Source organism: Helianthus annuus, chromosome 10 (genome assembly GCF_002127325.2).
Source record: "Helianthus annuus cultivar XRQ/B chromosome 10, HanXRQr2.0-SUNRISE, whole genome shotgun sequence".
Taxonomy (NCBI): domain Eukaryota; kingdom Viridiplantae; phylum Streptophyta; class Magnoliopsida; order Asterales; family Asteraceae; genus Helianthus; species Helianthus annuus.
Genome location: NC_035442.2, coordinates 127,009,123 through 127,019,419, shown reverse-complemented (window position 1 = coordinate 127,019,419; position 10,297 = coordinate 127,009,123). Strand labels below are relative to the sequence as shown.

Sequence of the window (10,297 nt, the reverse complement as noted above, 5' to 3'; positions counted from 1 at the left end):
AAAGTCGATAGTGATCAGCAGGTGGCGAAAGAATGCTACTCGTCCTCAATGAAATCCATGACCAAACCAAGTGCAGCATAGCAATTAAAGATGCGGGCCCAGGATATCGTGGAGAATTCGGAGCAGGATGTGAAGAAAGTTATCCTGGATCAGGATAATCCTGATATCTCGGTGCTCGTAGGAACCAATATCCCTCAGGATATTGAAAATCAATTAACTAACTTTTTGAAATGCAGGATGTCGACATTCGCATGGAAGCATGAGGATATGACAGGCATATCCAAAGACATTATTACTCACAAGCTTGGAATTGACAGGTCATTCAAGCCTATACAACAAAAGAGAAGGAAGTTCGCCCCTGAACGAAATGCAATTATCCAAGAGGAAGTTGAAAGATTATTGAAATCCAAGATGATCAGAGAAGTCAAATTCCCTAGATGGTTAGCAAATGTGGTAGTGGTTCAAAAGAAGAATGGGAAGTGGAGAGTTTGTGTAGACTACACAGACCTGAACAAAGCTTGTCCAAAAGACCCGTTCCCTCTTCCACATATCGACTCAATGGTGGATGCTACTGCCGGGCATGAAATGTTGACTTTCATGTGTCACACCCCCAAAATTGTTACGCCCAAATTACACATTCCAAAATGTAATATTATCATACTATTATTTAACAAAATTCGGGCATGACCCGTTCGTAATAAGAACAATTCCCTGTAAGGCTAACGTGTAATAACTTAAAATACGACGCAGCGGAAAACAAGAGCCCAAAAATTTCGTTCTTTAATAGACATATCAAACACATGAAGGTTCAAATGCGAAATGCCATATATTCATTAAAACGGATTTAAAACGTTTTATAACATTAATACTTCAAAACCTATATGAGTTACACTATGTGACCATTCTCCCCGTACAATCCTTGCTCTCAACTCGAACTAAGTCCGCATCACTTCAATAAATGTAGAGAAAACCCAAGCGATACCTGTGGACACCACGTACAACCAAACCATTAGTCATTAACATACCATACAACATTAAACTATATAATAGAATTTCGTATAGCATTCTATAAAGTATTCGTGGAATTTTCCATGCGCTTTCTTAAATACTCTTATCCAAATCCAGCTCCATTTCTTCATGAAGCCAACGATCCCATACCTACATTACATTCCAACTCAACGCACATCATTAGTAACCATAAATACTCGAACACTTTGATAACGTTCATGCATATGTCTTAAGCATTGAACATTCATTCACACATACATTCACACCTACATACTTATTATCATACATACATACATATATATATATACACACACTTATATATATACACGCGTACCTTCATACATGCCAATGTTCCTTCCTATGCACAATCAATTAATCACGAATATATACACAAGCTTCGTTTACATGTAGGTTTATACCGGAATGACACGTTCACAACCTCACATAGTATAGACAATCTATGATTCATCCCACGTGCCTTTTTGGATTCCCATACACATATACTTATAAAATTTCCTACACTAACACGAAACAATCCGTTCATTCACCAACCGACAACCGAATCGTATAAAACTTGTTCCTAAAGGTCCGGGAAATGTTCCCCTTACATAAATGACTAAAAATTCTTACCCAAGGTCATAACCATAACGAATTTCATTACATTACGCAACATATGCACATAAAATTCGACCCGTTTAAACCCACGAATTTACTTTCGGCTTAAATATAACCTTCTTCAATAATGAGGCATTATTGGCTTTGTACTTCTGATTATTACATGTTCTTTCATGATGTTTCGTAAACCTAAGTATTAAAATCTGTTAAACTTACTAAAAAGTGAATCGAAATTCACTTACCTCGAGTACTCCAATAAGTGTATTTGTCACCTTGCCTTATCTTGACCCGTTATCCTCCTATGCTTGACCTCTCCTTGACACGTTCCTATTATCTCATTCCATTACATCCATTCAATAGTTAGTATACATAATCATACGCATCACTAATCACACTTCTATTCACGTGTCAATCGCTTAACGAGTTCAACATGTATCATAATACTACAATGCTAATCAATCTAACAATTTATCATTCCATCATCACAACAGTCATACATGAGCTTCTAGCATGCATAATTATGTATTTACATCATGTTCGTTATTCTTTCAAAATTCCATACTTAGAATGATAACATTTTCTAAGTTAGGCAACTTGCTTCATATGTTAAACATTTCATACCATTTCTTAACACCTTGGTTTTTTACACATCCATTCTACTATTTTCTATCAACAACCCGTTTCGACCCGTTGGTGCAATTATATGCATAAACTAGTTGGTAAGTGTTTTAGACACTTAAAACAATCAAATAACTTACTAATAATTTATTAAAATCAGTAGTTCATGATTCATACAAGTGTGCATAACAATACAACTATTTTTACTGAATATTTATACTAAAATTTGTGCAGCAACTTTCTGCGCAGCAGCTGTTCACGACACATTTTAACCCATTTATCTTCTGATTCAGTTCTTCATGTTCAAATATGAAATGATCTACACTCAGAGATCTTTCTAAGCATATAAAGATCGTAACAATCGGACATTCCTATGATTTTATATGATTTTTACAAAATCAGCACAGAAGCTGAAATGCTTCCAAACAGCTTGCTGTCAAAACGAATTTACTAACTTTTCATGCTGTTTTGACCCACTAAATCTCATAACCAGCCTCTTATGACCAAATATGAAATGTAATATGCGAAACAACCTTTTCAACGATATAAGGCTCGTTGTCTAACTCCTAATAACGAATGAGATACGGCCTTTACAAGATGACTATCTAAGGCTGTCAAAAGTGACGAATTTACTAACTATTTTACACAAACTTTGTAGGCATTTTATCAAACACTTGGCGGGTTTTGCATTTAAAGCATAATGTACAAATATTCTCATGTTCATCTTCCTAATTCACCCATTGATTTACATAAGCAATCCCAACTCCACAATTTGCCACCCTAGCCATATGCATATTGTTCTAAATCACCTATTAATCATAATATCATCAACATTTATCTAAATTGCAAGTAGAACTTCACAACTTTTTAACCATCTTTTAACATATAAGTGGGTTTTGCCTAATCCATGCTCATATTCAAAATTTAACATCTCTTGATGTTTTAGCAACCATAGCAACCATTATTCATACCAATTTTTGCATTACATACCCGAATTATACTAGACCCACAAAATCAAACATCACAAAATTGCAAATTTCGACTTACTTGATGTTGGGTATGCTTAGAGGATCATCATTCTTAGTTCATGCATTCAACTAGGCTTCAATTCCCCTTTCAATTTGAAGGTCTGCTCATGAATTAGGGTTTCACCCCTTTCTTTCTCCTCTCTGTTCGATCGTTCCACGCCCAGATATGGGTAGTTGGGGTTTTTATTTTTATTTTATATATAATCTTTCTATTTATTCAAAAACCACCCCTCATGTTTGTAACCTATTCATTATATAACTAGATTTCTTATCCTTATTTATTTTAACCAAACTTTTAACTAGGTTTAATAACCTAGTTATTCTGTTTCTTTTTTTTTAAACGTGCTAACATATTAACAACTAGATATTGAATTTTGGGGCGTTACAATTCTACCCCCCTTAAAGAAGGTTTCGTCCCGAAACCTCTTTCTTTTCTTCTACAACCCGTCTAGTCTTATTCTTCGTTCGTCCACTCATTCAAGTTACATTGGACGACTTACATAAATATGTTATGAGGAATTGGCTAATCACACATCCCATAGTCCATAATTTAAAACTAGCATCCTGACATATTATTTATACTTATCAAGATTTTAAATTTCTTTGCGAAAGCCAATCCCTAATCATCATTAATTTATTCATTTCCGCATACAATCTCGTTCATTCGTACACATTAAACATATCATACCTATTCATATGGAGGTACTTTTTCAATGATAGTGTAAAATTTTTATAAACTTACCCGATCTTTCTTTACAAACATTCTAGATGTATTACTTATTTCATTCGTTCGCATACATAACTTCCCACACATTCATCATTAAAACACGATAGTTGTCTTGAATTTCCTAGATTCTTAATCAATCTGGGGTGTTCTTAGTGTTTAATGAATGCTAGAACTGAATTAAGGACCTTAGCCTAATAAACAAACAATTTCAGCATAAGCAGATAAGGGCCGTCGCCGACGGCACATGGTGCGTCGCCGACGGGCTCGGGAAGGTCCCGTCGCTGAACATTGCCCGTAGACAGACAGCTAGCGCGTCGGGTGGAGGGGTGCCGTCGCCGACGGGCTCTCTGGTGTGCAGTCGCTGTTTGACCAAAATTTTTTTGTTCCCGGGTCCTTTTTCCAACCTGAAATGGTCTCGGGCAGTCCCGAAACCTTCCATAACATCCCATAACGTCCCAACCCAGGTTATAATAGTAATTTATCCATAACCCATTTCCGTTTTCATCTAAAAGCATAGCTCGAAATCCTTAAATCACTTACTTGCGTGGCGCTTAGAAACGAACACACTTTCACGAGAGCGTAGGTTTGAGGGATTCGAGCATCGTACATTCATATATTAAATAATTTGCTAACCTTACTACCTTGGTGCGGTACTTGAACATGCAGCAACGAGTCGGTCCTCTTCGTCACCATCCATACCATGTTTCGTATTGACCTCATTCATCCGTGTGACGAGCTTTCGCTTATGAGCATTCTTCCACTGACCTTGATAGGTTTATCACACTATGATATCTTCCATACTCATTATAAGATTGGGGATTATCACATTTCATTCAAGTTCATTTAAACATGATGTTTATTACTTCTCCTTGTTTACATATTACTACTTCCAAGATTCTTTTTAAAGCACTAGTGTGTTAAACCTATTCATAACGGGTCAATACATGACCATTTCTTAATATATATATATCATTCTTATTGTTTGACCCGTTCTTGACGGGTAAACACATAATCATTATTTCGTAATTCTTTAACTCATTTGGTGTACTACCCTACACATTTCCTTTCTTCTCTAGCACTCCCTTGGTTTGAAACCAAATTATTTCTCAGCTTCTGCAGTTTGACTTTTCAAGGTTAACTGCCACTTATTTCTTATTATATACATGCGTATCGAAGTACACGTTTATACTCTTTTTCAATTCAAACATGCTTACGACCTCATAGCTTCACTGTTCCAGTGTTTTCTTGCAAATACTTACCCTTCCCGTTTTAAAGGTTAGTCATAATACTTATTTCGCTTACAATACCAACATTTTAGTTCCATTCGCTTATATACTTTCATTTCTTTTACGCACTCGAGTATCTAATTAAATGGGTAATGGCATATATTCTCATAATGAGATTCAAGCATACCACTTACGCCTCGGTAAAATCGAGTTAATTGTGTTCAACATAAATATTTCGTTCTATCCGTATAACGGGTTGAGCTTCATACATTTATTATTGCATTCACGACCAACCGTTCTAAACGGATGGTACCCTATCCTTACTCGACTTGTTCAACTTGAAGCGGTCGATTTGCATAGCTTATCATAACCTTCTTTAGCATAACCAAATCCGCAAGGGATTTGCATCATTCGTATCTTTCATTCTTTGAATCCGTTTCGCGGATTCAAGCATTGCATTCACATCTTTCATCCTTGAATCCGTCTTGCGGACTCAAGCATTGCATTCATATCTTTCATCCTTGAATCCGTCTTGCGGACTCAAGCATTGCATTCATATCTTTCATCCTTGAATCCGTCTTGCGGACTCAAGCATTGCATTCATATCTTTCATCCTTGAATCCACCTCGCGGATTCAAACATTGCATTCATACATTGTCAATCCATACTTTCTTATGGACTCAATATTTCATTCTTATCACTTATACCTTTCACCCTTACATAGTACTCTCAACCTCCCGAGAGTCTTACTACCCATTTCACCCACACACCCAACCGCTACCAAATCCTATCGGACATACCTGTAACAATCATTACGGTCTCACGAACGTCTTATGTTTCTTGTGTACTGGCCAGGTACACAATCCACATACTAGTTTCGTGTCTTCGTGTAATCGTCACCTTATGTCCGAAGAATTAGGTTTCGGCACGTGTAACATTTTCATAACTTCGTTTCCATTATATTATTATATTTCATTAAAATTTTCCTTCACTCGATAACTTTTAGCATTACATGCACCCTTATGAAAAATTTACGTACCTGGGCAATGGTCTTATTACATGCCTTGGTGTCGGTCCGAGACCACAGTGGTGGATCATCCTCATCCAAACAACTATGCTTATCTTACACACAACATAATGTTAGTTTCTTCATAAACATACTTAAATTCATAGTTACATTTGCTTCTACCTTTAGATCTTGATCGAGTCTTGGATTGTACGGGTTCCTCGTCACAAGAGCACACAGGTTTGATTTCAAGTATTTGCCTCCTCATACTTGATTTCCCTCAAACCAGGGCTCTGATACCAACTTGGTACGCCCAAATTACACATTCCAAAATGTAATATTATCATACTATTATTTAACAAAATTCGGGCATGACCCGTTCGTAATAAGAACAATTCCCTGTAAGGCTAACGTGTAATAACTTAAAATACGACGCAGCGGAAAACAAGAGCCCAAAAATTTCGTTCTTTAATAGACATATCAAACACATGAAGGTTCAAATGCGAAATGCCATATATTCATTAAAACGGATTTATAACGTTTTATAACATTAATACTTCAAAACCTATATGAGTTACACTATGTGACCATTCTCCCCGTACAATCCTTGCTCTCAACTCGAACTAAGTCCGCATCACTTCAATAAATGTAGAGAAAACCCAAGCGATACCTGTGGACACCACGTACAACCAAACCATTAGTCATTAACATACCATACAACATTAAACTATATAATAGAATTTCGTAGAGCATTCTATAAAGTATTCGTGGAATTTTCCATGCGCTTTCTTAAATACTCTTATCCAAATCCAGCTCCATTTCTTCATGAAGCCAACGATCCCATACCTACATTACATTCAAACTCAACGCACATCATTAGTAACCATAAATACTCGAACACTTTGATAACGTTCATGCATATGTCTTAAGCATTGAACATTCTTTCACACATACATTCACACCTACATACTTATTATCATACATACATACATATATATATATACACACACTTATATATATACACGCGTACCTTCATACATGCCAATGTTCCTTCCTATGCACAATCAATTAATCACGAATATATACACAAGCTTCGTTTACATGTAGGTTTATGCCGGAATGACACGTTCACAACCTCACATAGTATAGACAATCTATGATTCATCCCACGTGCCTTTTTGGATTCCCATACACATATACTTATAAAATTTCCTACACTAACACGAAACAATCCGTTCATTCACCAACCGACAACCGAATCGTATAAAACTTGTTCCTAAAGGTCCGGGAAATGTTCCCCTTACATAAATGACTAAAAATTCTTACCCAAGGTCATAACCATAACGAATTTCATTACATTACGCAACATATGCACATAAAATTCGACCCGTTTAAACCCACCAATTTACTTTCGGCTTAAATATAACCTTCTTCAATAATGAGGCATTATTGGCTTTGTACTTCTGATTATTACATGTTCTTTCATGATGTTTCGTAAACCTAAGTATTAAAATCTGTTAAACTTACTAAAAAGTGAATCGAAATTCACTTACCTCGAGTACTCCAATAAGTGTATTTGTCACCTTGCCTTATCTTGACCCGTTATCCTCCTATGCTTGACCTCTCCTTGACACGTTCCTATTATCTCATTCCATCACATCCATTCAATAGTTAGTATACATAATCATACGCATCACTAATCACACTTCTATTCACGTGTCAATCGCTTAACGAGTTCAACATGTATCATAATACTACAATGCTAATCAATCTAACAATTTATCATTCCATCATCACAACAGTCATACATGAGCTTCTAGCATGCATAATTATGTATTTACATCATGTTCGTTATTCTTTCAAAATTCCATACTTAGAATGATAACATTTTCTAAGTTAGGCAACTTGCTTCATATGTTAAACATTTCATACCATTTCTTAACACCTTGGTTTTTTACACATCCATTCTACTATTTTCTATCAACAACCCGTTTCGACCCGTTGGTGCAATTATATGCATAAACTAGTTGGTAAGTGTTTTAGACACTTAAAACAATCAAATAACTTACTAATAATTTATTAAAATCAGTAGTTCATGATTCATACAAGTGTGCATAACAATACAACTATTTTTACTGAATATTTATACTAAAATTTGTGCAGCAACTTTCTGCGCAGCAGCTGTTCACGACACATTTTAACCCATTTATCTTCTGATTCAGTTCTTCATGTTCAAATATGAAATGATCTACACTCAGAGATCTTTATAAGCATATAAAGATCGTAACAATCGGACAATCGTATGATTTTATATGATTTTTACAAAATCAGCACAGAAGCTGAAATGCTTCCAAACAGCTTGCTGTCAAAACGAATTTACTAACTTTTCATGCTGTTTTGACCCACTAAATCTCATAACCAGCCTCTTATGACCAAATATGAAATGTAATATGCGAAACAACCTTTTCAACGATATAAGGCTCGTTGTCTAACTCCTAATAACGAATGAGATACGGCCTTTACAAGATGACTATCTAAGGCTGTCAAAAGTGACGAATTTACTAACTATTTTACACAAACTTTGTAGGCATTTTATCAAACACTTGGCGGGTTTCGCATTTAAAGCATAATGTACAAATATTCTCATGTTCATCTTCCTAATTCACCCATTGATTCACATAAGCAATCCCAACTCCACAATTTGCCACCCTAGCCATATGCATATTGTTCTAAATCACCTATTAATCATAATATCATCAACATTTATCTAAATTGCAAGTAGAACTTCACAACTTTTTAACCATCTTTTAACAAACAAGTGGGTTTTGCCTAATCCATGCTCATATTCAAAATTTAACATCTCTTGATGTTTTAGCAACCATAGCAACCATTATTCATACCAATTTTTGCATTACATACCCGAATTATACTAGACCCACAAAATCAAACATCACAAAATTGCAAATTTCGACTTACTTGATGTTGGGTATGCTTAGAGGATCAGCATTCTTAGTTCATGCATTCAACTAGGCTTCAATTCCCCTTTCAATTTGAAGGTCTGCTCATGAATTAGGGTTTCACCCCTTTCTTTCTCCTCTCTGTTCGATCGTTCCACGCCCAGATATGGGTAGTTGGGGTTTTTATTTTTATTTTATATATAATCTTTCTATTTATTCAAAAACCACCCCTCATGTTTGTAACCTATTCATTATATAACTAGATTTCTTATCCTTATTTATTTTAACCAAACTTTTAACTAGGTTTAATAACCTAGTTATTCTGTTTCTTTTTTTTAAACGTGCTAACATATTAACAACTAGATATTGAATTTTGGGGCGTTACAAAAATCCACATGCGGAGTACCACCGCTTGGAGGCGTGACTGACCCGGATCTTAACCACCAATCATATTGAACATGTAATATAGTTAAGTATAGCGGAAGCATTTAAGTAAACCCAAACATAAATATTAATGTGTGAAACATCATAAGTGTTCAAATAGCATTCACGATCCTTTGCCCACAACGACCTGCTCCTCCCTGTGCAAGCTCCATAATGTACCTAAGGTCCTGCAAGGCATGCAGCAGAGAGTCAACAACTAGTTGAGCGAGTTCACAGAAAGTAAGTTCAGTAATAGAAATGGTATAGCAAGCATTGCGTTCGTTCATCTAATCATATATCGTATTAGTTCGTTCGTTGTTCATGTACGTTTGTGTGTGGCCCAACATCTTGTGCGTTCAGCACCAGCTTGTGCGATCCACAAGATGTTGTGCGATCATGCATATCTCAACATCTTGTGCGAATGGAACTTGTGTGATCAGATCAGATTGTACGATTGGACACTTGGGCTGTCCGGCCCAACAGATTGGACCTGATTCAACTTGTGCGATCCAGTGAAGGCTTGTACGATCCAGCTGCCTTGTGTGATCCGAGAGACCTTGTGCGACAAGCAGCCTTGTGCGATCCGAAGCCTTGTACGTGTGGGCCTCTTGTACGATCAAGAGACCTTGTGCGGTTTGTTTTAACATACCCGAATTATATGCAAGTTAGTTACAATTATCAATTATCAT

At 36.1% G+C, this 10,297-nt stretch overlaps 2 long non-coding RNA genes across 2 annotated transcripts; both read right to left on the bottom strand.

Annotated features, from left to right (window-relative positions):
* Window positions 1-1,095: 1,095 nt before the first annotated feature.
* On the bottom strand, window positions 1,096-3,469 carry LOC110885903. The gene is made up of 3 exons (XR_002562491.2): window positions 3,289-3,469; window positions 1,866-1,950; window positions 1,096-1,158 (listed from the first exon to the last, which is right to left on the bottom strand). It is a non-coding gene; the product is annotated as an uncharacterized LOC110885903 (long non-coding RNA).
* Window positions 3,470-6,675: 3,206 nt separating this feature from the next.
* On the bottom strand, window positions 6,676-9,490 carry LOC110885902. Its single transcript, XR_002562490.2, has 4 exons — window positions 9,205-9,490; window positions 7,782-7,866; window positions 7,026-7,074; window positions 6,676-6,898 (listed from the first exon to the last, which is right to left on the bottom strand). It is a non-coding gene; the product is annotated as an uncharacterized LOC110885902 (long non-coding RNA).
* Between the last annotated feature and the right edge of the window lie 807 nt (window positions 9,491-10,297).